We start from the raw sequence: 15,668 nt of genomic DNA on the forward strand, positions 1-15,668 counted from the left end.
TCACTGAAGCTGATTATGAGTGGAGGCTGATTATAGTAATTTTGACAGCTCTGAACAAGTTTTAGATGCCTCTGATGAGTGCACATCCCTTCCTCCCCAAAATGGAGGCACTAGAAATCAGTGAGCACTCAGCAGTGTGAAAGATCTTCCCTTTTGTAGCTTGTTTTTAGACATAAGCTTTAATCCAGATGTTGAGGATTAAATACAAACAAGACCTGGACCAAATTAACCATTTTAGGCTGCAGTGAAATCTCTGATGTGACCCTACATCACATTATTCTTATGTGGGTCAAAATCAAGTACAGCCACTGAGTTTTTAAAAGGATATTCATGATTCAGAATCTCTTCTCTTTCCTAAATATCTGCATTCTGTGTCTCCCAGAAAAACTTCCTTCCTAAGTATTGACATTCTGTTATAGAAAACAAAATATTTGACAAAAGACTCCAAAAAAAAGCCCCACAAGCAAACAATAAAACCTCAACAAAACACTTTTTAAAACTTTTATCTAGATGCATCTCAATCTTGAATCTACCAAAATAATAATGTGCTACAAGAAGACTAATTGACATTGGTTCCTTACAGATTTTTATCCACTAGACAATGAGCAGACAGATAAATTATAATATCCTTTTATGCTGTGCAAAAATATTCTGTCACCAAATAAGTAATAAATTCTTATCACCAAAATATCATTTCAAGTTGCTCTGCATCAGCCACCTGTTGTCAGTCAGACTCACCTCTTACCTCCTCACAGGCACAGAACATTCTCCAAAGCCTTCCTGTTTGCAACTGGTTATGCAAGTTGGGGGAAAATATAAACAGTTTCTCAGCTTGAGAATAAGGTGTGAATCCACTACTTGAATCAGAGTTTACTAAATAAATTTAGAAAATCACACGGAAGTTCAAGATTTAGAATCACTTTAAAATTTTGAACTGGTTCATTTTCTTCATGCTGGATTATTGAAGGAAGTTGAGGAGCAGCATGACAGGTTTTAGAAAGAAGAGGGATAACCTGTTTATTCATCCAAGTCTCCCTAAGTCTAAGTATTGACTTCTGGTTTGCCATGCTCCCTGAAAAGATCTCTAGAGTCTGATAATATAAGGATGGGCTACAAAATTTGTAATCTTCTAGGACTGGACTTACTCCTGATTAATGAGAAGACAACATGATGACTCCTAGGCACAAGAAATCGATGTTTTATATTTCCCATCTGCCTCCCCCAAAAGGAAAGAAAGTTATATAGATGACAATACTCAACAGGTTTTGGAGACATATAATACATGCACCATGGAAATGAATATCCAGAGATCCCAAGTATATCCACCTGTAAATCTGGTCAGCTACACCGAGCAAAAAGAAAGAGATTCCAGGTTTCTGTGCATGGTTCCTTTTATATTGTTTCTGCCTAACTCTTGGAAATGATCCTTACTGATTTCTATTATGTACTTTACTGCCCTTATATTTAGACCAGATATGGTATTAGGCATATCATATGTGATGATTAAATTTACTCTTTTCATATTGTGGGTATAAGAAGTGAACATTAATTCAGGAATACAAAACTAACATTTGTGTCCTTTATGTGGCTGTGTTTCTTTTGGGTCCTCTCATTGCATCTACAGAATTAATGAAAGCAAGCTCCTTACTTTTCCTTTTTCCATAACATCTGTTCATATAGAATTGTGAACTACATTTTGCAGAAATGTACAAAAGATTTCAAATAGTTGATTTAGCTTCTTCCACCTAAATCAAATCTTTACGATTTTATTTTTTTAATTTTTGTTTTTTACTATTCTTGTACAATGTTCTGCTCCAGAGATTATTACAGTTTATCTTGCTTATCAATAGCTCACTGACATTTATTGAGCTGGAAATATTGTTTGCTCTTTACTGTCAATCAAAATCTTGACTCCTACGTCTAGCTATCCATTCTACTTCATGGTTCTGATTGATACTGGGAAAAAAACATTACTGGATATAACTTAACACAGAAGTAGCTGGTGGGTATGGTGGTGTGTTGAAGAGATAGCACATGTAGCAACTGCTGTCAGAGATTGAGGATGTAACCCAAAAACAAACAGGCTGTGTTACTTAAACTCATCTGCTTTCAATTTAAATGAAAATTTAATGCTGTGAGAGAGTCAAGGCAAGAAATATCTAGAAATAATTGGCCCAGTTCATTTACATCTGATTTTTATGGTGTCAGTGAGGCATCTTTTGGCTTTCGTTAGAAGAGCATCACACTTTCTGGAATGGCTCAAAAATATTGTAAAGAGACAACAGTGGCAAAGCTGAGGGGAAGACATATTTCTTCCCAAAGTTAGAGAAGTTAGGAAAGAGTACCCTATACAATTAATATCCTAAATATCTAATGGGCTGTATCATATGAATGCTGGGCAACATCTGCTGTTCCTCAGAGTAAACACATTTATCCATACGAAAATGCTTTAATGCTTTAAGGTGGCCATGGAATGCACCAAGTAAAGCAACTTCAGGGAATGAATGTGCAGCAAACTTGCTGGAGTGGGAGCTGAGAGTGGCCACACCTCCAGGGAAAAAGGAATCACCATCCCAGCTCCCCAGGCCTTGCTTGGGTACTCTGAGCTCTCTCTGTTTACTGGAGGATTATCTCATGGACACTCAAAATCACCTGAGCTGAGCTCAGTGCATTTTCTCACTCACATGTGCCCAGCATTGCTGAGTGACTTTTACACTGGCAGATGGTCATGGGATAACAAGGGGAAATGGTTTTAAACTAGAAGAGGAGAGATCAGATTAGATGTCAGGAGGAAACTCTTGCCTGTGAGGGTGATGAGGCCCTGGCACAACTTTCCCAGAGATGTGGCTGTCCCTTCCCTGGAAGTGCCCAAGGCCAGGCTGGATGGGGCTTGGATAGGGGAAGGTGACTGTCCATGGAATGAGATGGTATTTAAGATCCCCCCAACCCAAACCATTCTATGATTCTGTGACTCTATGATTATGAATATAAAAAGCAAAAAAAAAAAGTTAATTTCCCTTTTAAGTGTTGTATGTATAGTGTGCTTGATTGGAATCTTCCTAACCCCTTCTTTAAGGCTCATGGACAGAGGGAATAGGAGCAGCCCTGAGACAGCTGGCTGGGAGGATAAGCAGGAGTGGTGAAGTTAGAAAACAGATATTAAGTTAACTAAACATGGCAGATCAAGACATATTTCTCTCTTCTATACCCACTCATCAAGAAAACTGTAATGCTTTTTGTGATAAAGGCATCTATTCTGTTTGAGATGGTCAATTTAAAAACAAATTGTCAGTCTGTGAAGGGCTCCTTACCTATGAAAACCTGGGACCTTAATTTTTTCTTCAAATCAGACAGCTTTTTTATGCAGCTCAATTTCATTACTACTGAGATGACTTTCAGGGTCACTCTGAGAAAAAAAAAAGTAGCAATTATATTAAATAGGAGAAGAAAATAAAAAACCCTGACTGCTCTGTTTACTTGAATCCTGCCATTCTGTCATTCCAACATGAAAACTGTCCTTGAAGTCTAGTACAACCTACAAAGACAAACAGTGGAGGGAGTTTGTATAAATCAAATTGGTGTCATATGATCCCCAAGCCCTGATGTGTTTCTATAAAGTTAGAAGCAAACTCTATTTTAGGCACCAAAGGACTGAGTGGCATCTCTTCTTTTTGTGTTTTTCATTGACAGGGTCATGTCTCTAAATAAAAAGAGTATCTTTATCAATAAAAGCATTCACCATGTGGTGAGGCACAGCCCAGGCTGAACTCTAATCAATGACCTGCTTGTAAGTTGTGAGTGCAAAGCCTGAGGTGTTCACTTGTCACACTTGGATCCTTTACTGAGAGGAAAATTCTCATCCATACAGTCTTGCAAAACACAAATCCTAAAAATTCATCAGCCAAACTCATCATGTTATCACAGGGAATGGGCTTGGATCATAGTTTGTATTATTCCTGTTTGAATGCAGTAAAAAAACCTCAACTAACAACCAAAACTGGGTACTTTTCTTTATCCACGGTGGTAAGGTGGTAGCAGAGGGTTCTTTTGAAAGGGAGAGACATTTATTCAGAGGTGAATTTTTTCTCCAGTACTTCTGGGACCTAAGTTTCAGGTGGAAGAATTAATAATAATGACAATAAAAGAGAAAAATAGTTTTATGGTCTGCTCCATTTTCTTTCTCATTCTCTTTCATGCTGCCTTTTACTCTTACCCCTCCCCTCTCAACCATTTTTTTAGACATGAAAATATTATTTTTAAGTTTTCAGTTACAAAGAAGAACAAAAGCACTAAGAAACCTAAGATACTATTTCTTCTGAATCAAGGTATGTCCTTAGATGTGGATTGAGAAGAAAGCCTTCCTAAGGAAAAATAAATAAAAAAAAAACAACAACAACAAAAAAACCAGAACAGAGCAAACAACCACAGCTACCAAAACAGGGAGGGGAAAGCCTTTTTGTATCAAAATTTTAAAAATAAAATATTCAGTTACCTAGTAAGAGAAGTGGAGGCACTAGACTTGCATTTTTTATGAAAAACAAATATTCGAAGCACAGCAGCCTATTATCTGCTTGGCATTGGTTTCATTGTCTATAAAATTATGTGACCTTGGCTATAAACCCCCTATGAGCTGGACTGTGTATAAAAATCTCCTTCCCTTAAAAAGGATTTGTGTTCTATTCTTGCAGAAGATGCATTTGTACTTTCTGCTTCAGCATTGCTCCAAAAAGTCCTTTGCAATGACTCTCTTTTGTACACTGAGTGCACTGGTTAAAATTCACATTTATTCAGATGGACTTAAAATTAAAATTCACAGGTATATTATATTTTTTTTACTTTTTTTTTAAAAAAAATTACCTGTAGGTAGCATCAGATTCACTCTCAGCTTTAGTATAAATAGTCTTTGCTGGTAACCTTTCTGTTACAAAGAATTCAGCATTCAGACCTATCAATCTTGCACCACAGAGCTGCCAAGTCTCGTAACAAAAAAGTATTTTGTTTGAAGGGCAAACCAAATTGACTTGTGTTTCCAATAACTGTAATGTCCGGCTTCTTATCAGTATTAATAAGAAAATGCAAATTGCATTCCTGTCAAAAAAAATGAAAATAATAAAAAAAAAAAGAGTTGAAATGAGCAGTACAAGCAGTAAATTGCTTGCAATATGCTATTATATTCAGATTCTCATTTTCAGCTATACAGTAGTTTACTTAAGGTGAGCAAAAAGAGCATCCAATGCAAAAAAGGACCAAAATGTTCCAAGTCTGACTTTTAGGTATGAGCAAACAGAAGAACATAATGGATAATTGTAGCAGAAATAATAGCACATAGCAATATGTAAATCATCAGCAGGTTAACCGTTAATCTCTTTATTGGGATTTTTATTTAAAATAAAAACAAAATTCCTATTAAATATGCATGAGTTTAGAAATTCTGAAGTACCCTTGGACAATGATCAACACCTAATTAATCAATTTTCTGTCTGCGTTGTAGAAACAACCTCTGCTTTATTGCTTTTTGGAGACAAAATTAAAGTAAAGCCATATAAAAACTATTATATGTGGCTTGCAAAATGTTCCTCTCTTTGACTAAATTGTATCATGTGTGTTTCTTGTTTGATTACCTAATGTTCATCAGAAAGCAATGGGTTTACTCATTTTTTTACTTGTTCAAATATAGTATCTGGTAGATTAAAATACAACTTTTTCTCTCACATAATCTCAGGGCACCAGTATTGGATATGAGGGTCACACATGGAACAAATGGAGCTCTCACCAATGTGTGATAGGAATCTGAGGATGTGCAACCCAAGGATGGGTTAGAGGTTAGCTTTGAAAACTTCTGGAATAGATGATGTTAAATAAATTGTTCATTCCATTAGCTGTTTACTTTCTTTTCTTTCAAGTTAATTTTCTTTAGGTACAATTATCCTGGTTTGCAAAGTGTGGAATGAAGCATCACTGAAATATCTCTCTCTTATCAGCATTACTTAAGTAAATATAAACCCATCAAGGGGCTCCGTGTTAGACCTGCTCTTTGTTAGCTCTGAGGAATAATATCTGGGTACATTAAATGTTCTTAAATATGGAAATTATTAGGAAGTCCTGGTATGAATGTGAGCACTGGAAATGGCTTTTGAAAGGGTTCTATCCTATAGGAGATCCTCTCAGGAGGAGCTACAGCCTTTCCTAAAGGCAGATCAAGTGGCATTTTGGAATTAACAGATGAAAAATTCCATCCCAGATCCAAGTCAGAAGCCATTAGAAAAGCCTACACAAGACTCATAGCACCCAGGAGCACATGTGCCTTCTGAAAATCCAGAAGACTGAAGGAGCAATTGCATGGGGAGACCTTGCAACAATTTAATCTCAAAGTGGCCAAGGCAGAGAAGTTGGAAACCTGCATCTTACCGCATAATAGTGACATGCAGATGTGAAAAAACTCTAAATTCAAAACACTGGGGGTGCCTGATAACGTAAAGTTTCTTTAAATCGTGGATCTCACAAATGGACTAAATTCGGCTCAAACTATGGTATAAACTATTCAAAATTTACTTGCATCTCTCCTGATTTTTATGTTATCAATGGTTTGGCATCACACTAACAAATAGTTATTGACTAACAGTGCCAGCACTCCAAATGACACTGGCCATGTGCTGCCAGCCTTTGCCATGAGTAGGAGAGCAGAATAAAAGGCATTTTTGGCCAGACCACAGGTTTTGTTGCTCTTCACACTGAAGCCACCCCATTTATTGAACTTCCAGTCATCTTTTCCCAACTTCCACTCCAAGATGCCTTTCCAGTATTTGTTCAGGACCTGAGTACTGTGAGGTGGCACAGCACTGCATGACTTTGTTTTTTTAATTTCTGTGCCTTCCCTAACACATCCTGGAATTTTGTTTGCTTTCCTGACTCTGAGTGAGTAGTGACTTCCTACACTGCTTCTGCACCCATAGTTTCTTTAGCTATTTTATAGCTGTTACTCAGCACTGTGAAATCCTCTCCTTGCTCCTTGCAGAAGTTCTTGCCCAGGTCTGCCTGACCATGCTGTCACATTTAAATTGACAGAACTCATACTGTTTTCTATTATTTCCATTCTTTGGATTTGATTTTTTAAAAAGATATCTTATTCTTTCTAATTATCTCCTGTGTTCATTCCTTTTCATTCTTTACTTCCCAGTTGATATATTTAATATCTTTTGTTTGTGTGTTTTGTCTCAGGAAGGGCTGATTCCCTCTAACTCAAATATCTGACATTTGTTTGATCCTATGAGGGCAAAAATACCCTGACTTTGTATGAATAGATTATAAGTGTTAATAATAAATCTGAATTTTTCTTAATTGAATGAAATGTTGTCAAAATTACTACTCCTAAAATTAATCACCTAACTAGTTTGAATTATATTCTGCACAAAACTGGGGTCACTATTTGTTTGTCTGCTTTTTTATTTTTTAAAGATATTAATGAGGAATAAGCTTTTAGAAATTCACAGTGATCCAAGTTAAAAGCAAAAAAAATAGTTCTTGCCTTAATTCCGAGTAAGTGTAGGTAAAAAACACTGTCAGACTTTTATAAATATGTGAGCCCCAACGCCTGCCCCATTCATCCTCTGGCCAATTTTTATACATATCTAATTTATCTAAGTTAGAGACCTCTAAAATCCACTCTGATAGAGCCTGGTAAAATGAAAATGAATTTCACCTCAGAAAATGAACCGAGATGGAAGACTTGGGAAATTGAAACCAAATGAGTATTAGTGTAGTTGAAAAGCTAAACTTGAATTAATTCATTTATCCCTCACTCATTTTTTATTCCTTAAAAATATCAGAGTATAATTGATACCTTGATGCTTTTGGAGTCAGTGAATTTAAGTGTGCTGAGGGTTTTATTTTGTCTCTTTCAAAATAGCCTAATGTTAGATAAAGTGATTGAAAGACTATTGGGTAGTTATAAATAGTTTAGCTACATTGGCTTTTTAATTTCTTATGTCCTGTGCCTTAAAGCTGATTTTAATGAGGAAGGTGTTGTCACATTTCCTCATCTCTTGTATATTCTTGACTCTAGAAAGTTCAGATAATTAATTTGTCTCTAATCAAAAAACTCAGAAAAATATCAATAGAATTATTCAAATCCCTAAAATTTCAGGAGCATTTCCATGGTAAATTCCAAAACTAATGGAAGCAGAGGCTAATCACAGTTCATTGTTTAGCTGCTCCCTGAAACCACAACACTCATTGCGAATGCATGTGAATATGGAATTTTCATGGATCCGCTGCTCAGGTATTGCAGTGAGATGTTTGCAATCCTTGCTGTTGACTTCTGTTTGCAGAACAACCAATTAATGCATCAAATGCTAGAAACCATAGCCACAGTGGATCTCTGCACCCACTGAAATAATTTTTGAAGGCTAATTCCTGCAAAGCCAGGCATGGTGGAGTGTTAAACATGACTCAGAAAGGGACAAAATCTCTCAATTCTGTTAGAATATTATTCCTTGGAGAGCCAGAGATAGAATTGGGAGCTGCATGACCCATTGTGGCATTTTGCATTTGTGAACTTGTCAATATACAAATACATAGAGAGTGCTTTGGGTGCTTGAACTTAGTTTCATGTCTGGCATTAAACGGGAATTTATCTTATTCTTTAAAGGTAAAATTCTCTCTACTGTGGCCCACACAAAATATTTGCATTCATTTGCATCTCTTACCATGAGTGAGTAATAAGCCCTGTGCTTCTCTCAAGACTGGAAGAAAAGTTCTCCTTAGAAAACCTAAAAGAATTCATCTCTCTCTGAATCCATGGATTGTGCAAAGCTCCTCACCCCACAATGATTAACTCTGCCCACAACACATGGCAGAGCCCAGTCCATCGGGGCTATTTGCTGTGTTTGTTCTCACATCAGAAAGCCTCGTTCTCTGCAGCCTGAGAGTAAACTGAATTTTGATTTCAGTTTTGATGTTAGGTCCCCTATTTCTTTCTTTAGATGAGTCATAGATTATACCGGTCAAAATATTTCCTGCATCCCATTAATTCTAGTGATTGGATCTCATGATAAACACTGCAGTCACTTCTTCCAGAAAGAAAAGGTGAAAATATCAATTGTTCTACAAGAGGCTAATGCACAATTTGTGGCTTCATGTGAAATTTCGTAGTAGGACCTATTTCCAAAGAACATATAAACTTAGTCCAAGCTGGTGAATCAAGCTGTGTAAAATTACTGCGCATCACAGCTGAAGAGCGGTTCTTTTATACATTTTTCCTTATAAAAATTGTGGATATGCTACAGCTGAGCATTTCTTTGAGCAGTGAGGATCCTTGTGAAGGAGACCCATGGTCTTACAGGCAAAGAGAACTGATACTTGTTAAGAAAACCCTTAATAATTCCAAGCAATCTCTCCAGTCAGCTCGTGTGCTGTGCAGTGCTAAAGGACATCTCACCTTCTTTAGTGTCCCTCCTGCTTCTGCCAAAATACCCCTGTCAGCACAAATGGCAGCGGGCAACCTGCCCTGACTATCCTGGTGACCAAGGGGAAGTGATTGATTACCCAGAGAGAGATCAACATTCTTCACTGGCCACGAATATCCCTGTCCTTCCACACTGACTGGTACAGGAGAGAGAAGGTGCTCTTAGAGAAGGGAGCACCATAGAAAAAGAATTAGAAAAAATTAAAAAAAAAAAAGGAAACCAAAAGTAATATTGCTCCTTGGTACTGCTAAATTTTTTATGCAGTTGTCTTCCAGAATAAGTCTCAGATGTCCTCAGATATTAATACTTGTAATGAAATGCCCAGATTAGCAATTGCATAAATCCTTCCCTCGGACGGAAGTTGCTGCCTGTGGGATCGTGGCCGATTAAAATGATTGTTCCAGCCACAGTCACCTTTGCCTCAAGCTGATGCCAGGTGCTATCAGCCAAGTTAGAAGTCAACACAGTGTGCAAAATATGGTCCTCTGGGGGGAAAAATCTGACTCATCTGGCTCTCAGTGTCCCAGCGTGGTGGATGTGAATGAGGCACCGCAGGACAGGAGAATGAGGGCAGATTGCGGCAGGGAGGATAAAACTGCTCCGTGAAACCTTTTAATACATTTTAACTAAGAGACTTGGGGCTGTATCTTGTTCTCAATTTTGTATTAACCTTTATGGGGTTTTAAAAGAGAGCAGATTTTCCCTGTTCTTAATTTATGCCACTTACCAAAGATCCCTGGAGTCAAATCTGTGTTAATTTACACAATGTGCAGACCCTCTAAAGGCAATGGGTTGCAGTCTAAATTAGAGCATAAATCAGGTCCAAATTTGGCCCCTGATGAAGACCCAATGGAAAGATGTTGTCTTAAATGATTCAAAAGAAGCAGCTAAGCCTATTGATTTTTATTTAAATGAATCACGCTTGGAATAGATCGCAAAATGTTATTAAAAACTGAAACAGAATACTCTTTATTCTACAAGATGGAAATATTTAGCATATCTACTCTCTTGTGACCTGAAGGGAGAAGCTGTACTGACAGCAAGAACCAATTCCTAAACAGCCCCTGAAAATGAATGTAGTCCATGAATAACAGAATCAAAACTTGGTGCTAAATACCTAGATAACTTGGAAATAGCTAAGAAAAGGGGGCATAAAGATCACCTGTATTTTCTTGTTTGTTTGTTTGTTTGTTTTTTAATGCCAAGATCTTCATGATTTACTACAGTATTTCTTCCAAGGCTCTGGATATTTTTGCTATCTCCACATATTCATAATATATCAATTTGGAACAAAATCATGGCTAGTTTTCACAGGTGCAGTCACATTAATTTCACACCTCTGAATTTAGGTCTTTGCTATGTATCTGGAGACCATTCATCAATATTCTCTGGAAACTAGCTTGCTCCCTTCTCAACAAATAACCATATCAGTCTCTGATATTTCCAGCCAGAACAAATTCCACTTGGTGGCTTTCATTTTTATGTGTATATTATTCTAAATATAGGGAATATTCTAGCAGATGGGAGGCAGGGTATACAGAAGCTTCTATGGCAAACTTTAAATAAATTGATTTTGTGAGGAGACCTTCTCAGCTGGTTATTACATCAATAAATCAAAAAGTATCGAATGTAGAAACATTAATCAGATTTTGATAACGTCTTCTGGAGTCATTCAGAACAGCTGACATAAAATAGCTGTAATTACATATTGTGGTATTGTATCATGTGTTTCATATTTCATAACATTTATTCTTAGGGAATGTCTCAAGAGTCTCCTATTAGTAGGAGACCATTATCCTTTGACAAAGGCCTATTTTTCTATTCTACTGACATTAACTCTTAATTATCTTTTTTTTTTTTTTTAACAACAATAAATTTAAGTAAATGAGGATTATGGAAATCTCTCTGACAAATACCCTGTGACTGTTACCTTAAATGCTCAGGGCTAGAGAATGAAATTTAGTGTGTATGAGCTCAAAGATGCTATTTACTACTTTAACATTTTACAAGTCATACATTAACATTTAGCAAGTCATAAAAAATTTACATCTTTAAGCGATTTGTACTTAATAGGTTAGTGATATGCATTTCATTCAGGACGCAGGGGAAAGAATCTATAAAACAAAGGCATTTTGCATTGTCTGCAAATAGCTTATACTGCTGGTGGATCAAACCATCAACCACAGGAGGCATCTGGTGTGCTGCTCCTCTTTAGTTGAGAGATATTCTTCATGGGGGAAGCAACATGTCCCTGGTAGCAGACAGGTACAAACTCTCCTAAAGTTACTCAGCTTCTATTAAAGTGGTTGCAACTTAAGAAAAAAGGCTTAAAATAATCCAGCCACCACTACAACAAAATCAGAGAAGTGGATTATTGTGATTCCACTGGGATAAATATTGTTGTGTGATATCAGTGAATATTTGCCCTGTTACTTTGCAGAATGTTCCTGCAGTTATTTTTTGCCACATTCGATGTGCTCTGATAGATCAGTTGTTTAGGACAAAAACTTCACGTCAAGATCCCAGTAACCAAACCCTGGCTCTGTGAATCAGTCACATCCATCCTTAACCAAGCTGGTGCCACTAGGTGGTACCCAAGAATGTGAACCATAGACAGCCACTTTCCCACGATTTCCCTACTTTTGCGAGGGAAGGAGCTTCCTCTGGGCTTCAGGAAAAACCTGTCCCCATTCTCATCATCTTTCAGGGGGATGTCAGAGACAGAGAAGAATTGAGGCCAAATCCCTGACAGATGTGATCCTGCTCTCCCAGTTCCCAGGCAGCAGCACTGAGTGCTGCCACAGCCTTTCCCTCAAACTCAAACTACTAACACCTAATGAAGAGGTATTCACGACAAGACTGCAAGCTGGAAATTCTCCACACAAAGCCAGAATGTGAATTAATTTGTGTAAATTCTAAATTTCTTTCAAGTATATTCTGAACAGGAAAAACACAGAGATAGGTTTCCCAGATACATGGTTCCTAATAAATTATTTACTCTGCTCTATTCATGATTATATAAGCTAATTTGGACATGCTGCTGTTTCAGTGTTTGCATGTCTCTGGCACTGACAGCTGAAAAATGAGCATGATGACAGCACAGAGTAGGATGTTTAGACAGAAAAACACAGCAACAATAACTGGCGAAATGTTTCCTTCAAAATATCCTTATTAGATATTGTAGTTATTTTTAAAGAATCCATTTTAGACATGACCCCTACTTCTCTAAAGTTTCTCTCTTCTATGATACAACTGTTAATTACTTATCCTTTAAATAAAACACAAATTATGGAAAACCTGGAACTGGGCTCTGCAGGATAGTCTGGCTGTTCCTTTGAGAGATCTCCTGGGGAGCAGCTTGGTGTTACAAAAGCTCTTCAGCGTTTGCCCTGTGGAGTTTCTGTCACGTTGACTGCTGTGGAGGGATCTGTGCAGAATTCATGGCATGGGGGGAGCAGGCAAAAGTGTAAAATTACTGTGAAATCAGGGAACATGTGCTCCAATCCTGCTGCTGTCTCAGGAGGGGCATTAAAAAATGTTCATGGAAGAAATATTAATGTCTTCATTTCACAGACTTTAAGAGATATTTTGCTGTTTGCTTGGTGATATTAATTCTTTGGAAAACTAATTTTTTCTGTTAATCTTTGAAATTTGTTCTTGTCCTGTTGCTTGTGACTTGGGAGAAGGGACCTACCCCCACCTGGCTTCACCCTTCTTACAGAAAATTTTATGGAGCAAGAAGGCCCCCCCTGAGCCTCCTTTTTTCTGGGCTGAGACCTTCTAGACTCCTTCAGACTTGTGCTCCAAACCCTTCCTCAGCTCTGTTTCCCCTCTTTGGCCATGCATGCAAAGGAACACAAATTCCAACCTTTTCAAACTATTCTTTTCATTTGCAGGGTAGCAGCACTGTTTCAATGCTCCAAATGCTTGAAACAAATACTGTTCTAAAATGATTGTAAATAATTTCTTTTTTCCCCCTACCAGTTCAAGAACAAGTAAACATTTACATATTTTGATGTTTGATCCTGATCTAACTTTCCAACTGCTAAGTCCATATATATATCTTTATATATAAATAGATAGATTATACAAAATAATAGCTGCAATTTCCGTTGGGATTAGAAAAACTTTTTGCTCAGTTGTGCATGGCCTGAAGTACAGGCAAAGCCAGGACACAGAAATCCTGCCACATCCCACTGAGAGCAGCACACGGTGCCATCTGCAGTGCTGCTGTTCTCCAGGTTGCTCTTTTCCCTGGGGTGCCATGCCCTGCCTCCTGAGTGGATGGCAGAGTTCAGACCTGTCACTCTTTCATCCCTCATGGGCAATTCAGCACCTGTAAGTCCCAGTTTAAAAGACCATGGGGACTTTGAGCAGCCCACAGAGGGAAAAGTATCGCGGTTAATGTTCCAGCTGGTATCAAAGCTCGTGAGGTTAAAGCTGCTCATTTGAAATGTGAGAGTCGTAGCTCTGGTTCTGGGTGCTAGCAACGTTTTTTATGTCTTTGTGCAAAATGGTGGGGGGGGAGAAGGGCATGGGAATACTCTATTTTGCTTATTTTTAGTAAGGAGTTTTAGGATATCCTGATTGTACAGTCTGAAAAGGTCTTATTTGGTGAGAGGTTCTGTAAAATTCAGGCCTCAGGAAATAGATGTAGATACCCAGAATATCTATCTCAGTTTAGAGAGGGGGGAAAGAAACAGAATTATTTTCAATAAATTTTACACATAACTTGACATCCAATCAAGTGCATCAACATTAGCAATCAATTAGGAGCTCAATGCATGCTTCCGAGTAGCTGTAAATTACTGCACACTAATGGCTCTTAAGCAAACCTCCAGAGCAGGTTCAGCTTTTTTTCACCAATAAAGCAGCAAACATCATAAAGCTACAACAGGGGAAAATGTTCAAATTTACTTAATCTATTTTAATTTTCAAATAAACAAATCTTATAGAGCAAACGGCAGCAACAAGAGCAACACGATACTTTCCAAATCCCTCTGGACCATTTAGAATACTTCTCATTCATATTATAGCACAGGAAATATTTTCTCCATCCCTTTCTCTCTCTTTCATCTGAAAAAGCTGTCACTCCAGTTGTGCTGGGAGACTTCTGTGGATTTTTTTCTGTTTGATTCTGTTTTCCCTTTGCACTAAAACTCTACCATATTTAAGGGATAACAAGTCTGTTGCTTTCCCATCCCCATAAACTTGTCTCATTCTCACTAAAGTCACTAGGAAAATACACCATGAAAAAATGTTATTAAGACCTTTTATTTATTTTCTGCCTTTCTGCAGCTCTATATGAGGCACATATGTTTTGGAGTCAAGCATATCTCTGACAGGCTCCTTAAGATCATCAGGATCAGATCTGCTAAGTAAGAGGATGCAATTTTTAAGCCTTTTCTCTAAGCTTTATCATCATTAATGGTACATACTTCACTGAAAGTTTCTTCAGAAGTATTGTGTCAAATGCTGACTTCATTGCACATATGTCACACACTGATATCATTATTATTACTCAAGTCTTACTGGAAAGAAGTTGGGGCCAAAGTACTTAATTTACTTAATTAATTGTTATCTGTTTGACCAAGTATGTCTTCCGTAGAGAAGATGGGAGTACAATGAAGTAAGAAAAATTTTCCAGGGCTTTAGATCAGGCATTAAGTAAAGCAGTTATATCTTTTGGAAAAATGAGTGTCAGCTAATGCAAAACTTCTTTCCTTTATTCAAAAGATTCATTAATATTCTTGCTTATGCTGGAATATGAGCAAAAGTCATTCACACATACACTCAGCTTTCCTTTACCCTGAATTTCTAGTATACATAATTCACCTTTAAAACCAGGTCTTTTAGAAAAAACATCATGATATGGATAAAAATTTTCCTGTCTTGTGCACTGTGATAGTGAAATCTGAATGAGTGTCTCTTGCACTGGACCTGAAGAGAAATATCAGGTGGCTGATAACACTATTCTGCAGTTATTTACAGAGAAAGTAATTCAGCTTTCTTTGAGGATTAAATGTTTGCATTTATTCAGGCAGTTTTACTGACATATAATGAATTCTGATTGTGAATGGAGCTTTAGCATTTACATGTTTATGTCTGTCTGTTCCTTACCCTTGTCTCCCTGAAAAGGCATTAATCCTCCTGTCTATCCCAGTCAATATTAGTTTACTCATATATTCTTTAGTTAACTTTAGG

This window comes from Parus major, chromosome 7 (genome assembly GCF_001522545.3).
Source record: "Parus major isolate Abel chromosome 7, Parus_major1.1, whole genome shotgun sequence".
Taxonomy (NCBI): Eukaryota; Metazoa; Chordata; class Aves; order Passeriformes; family Paridae; genus Parus; species Parus major.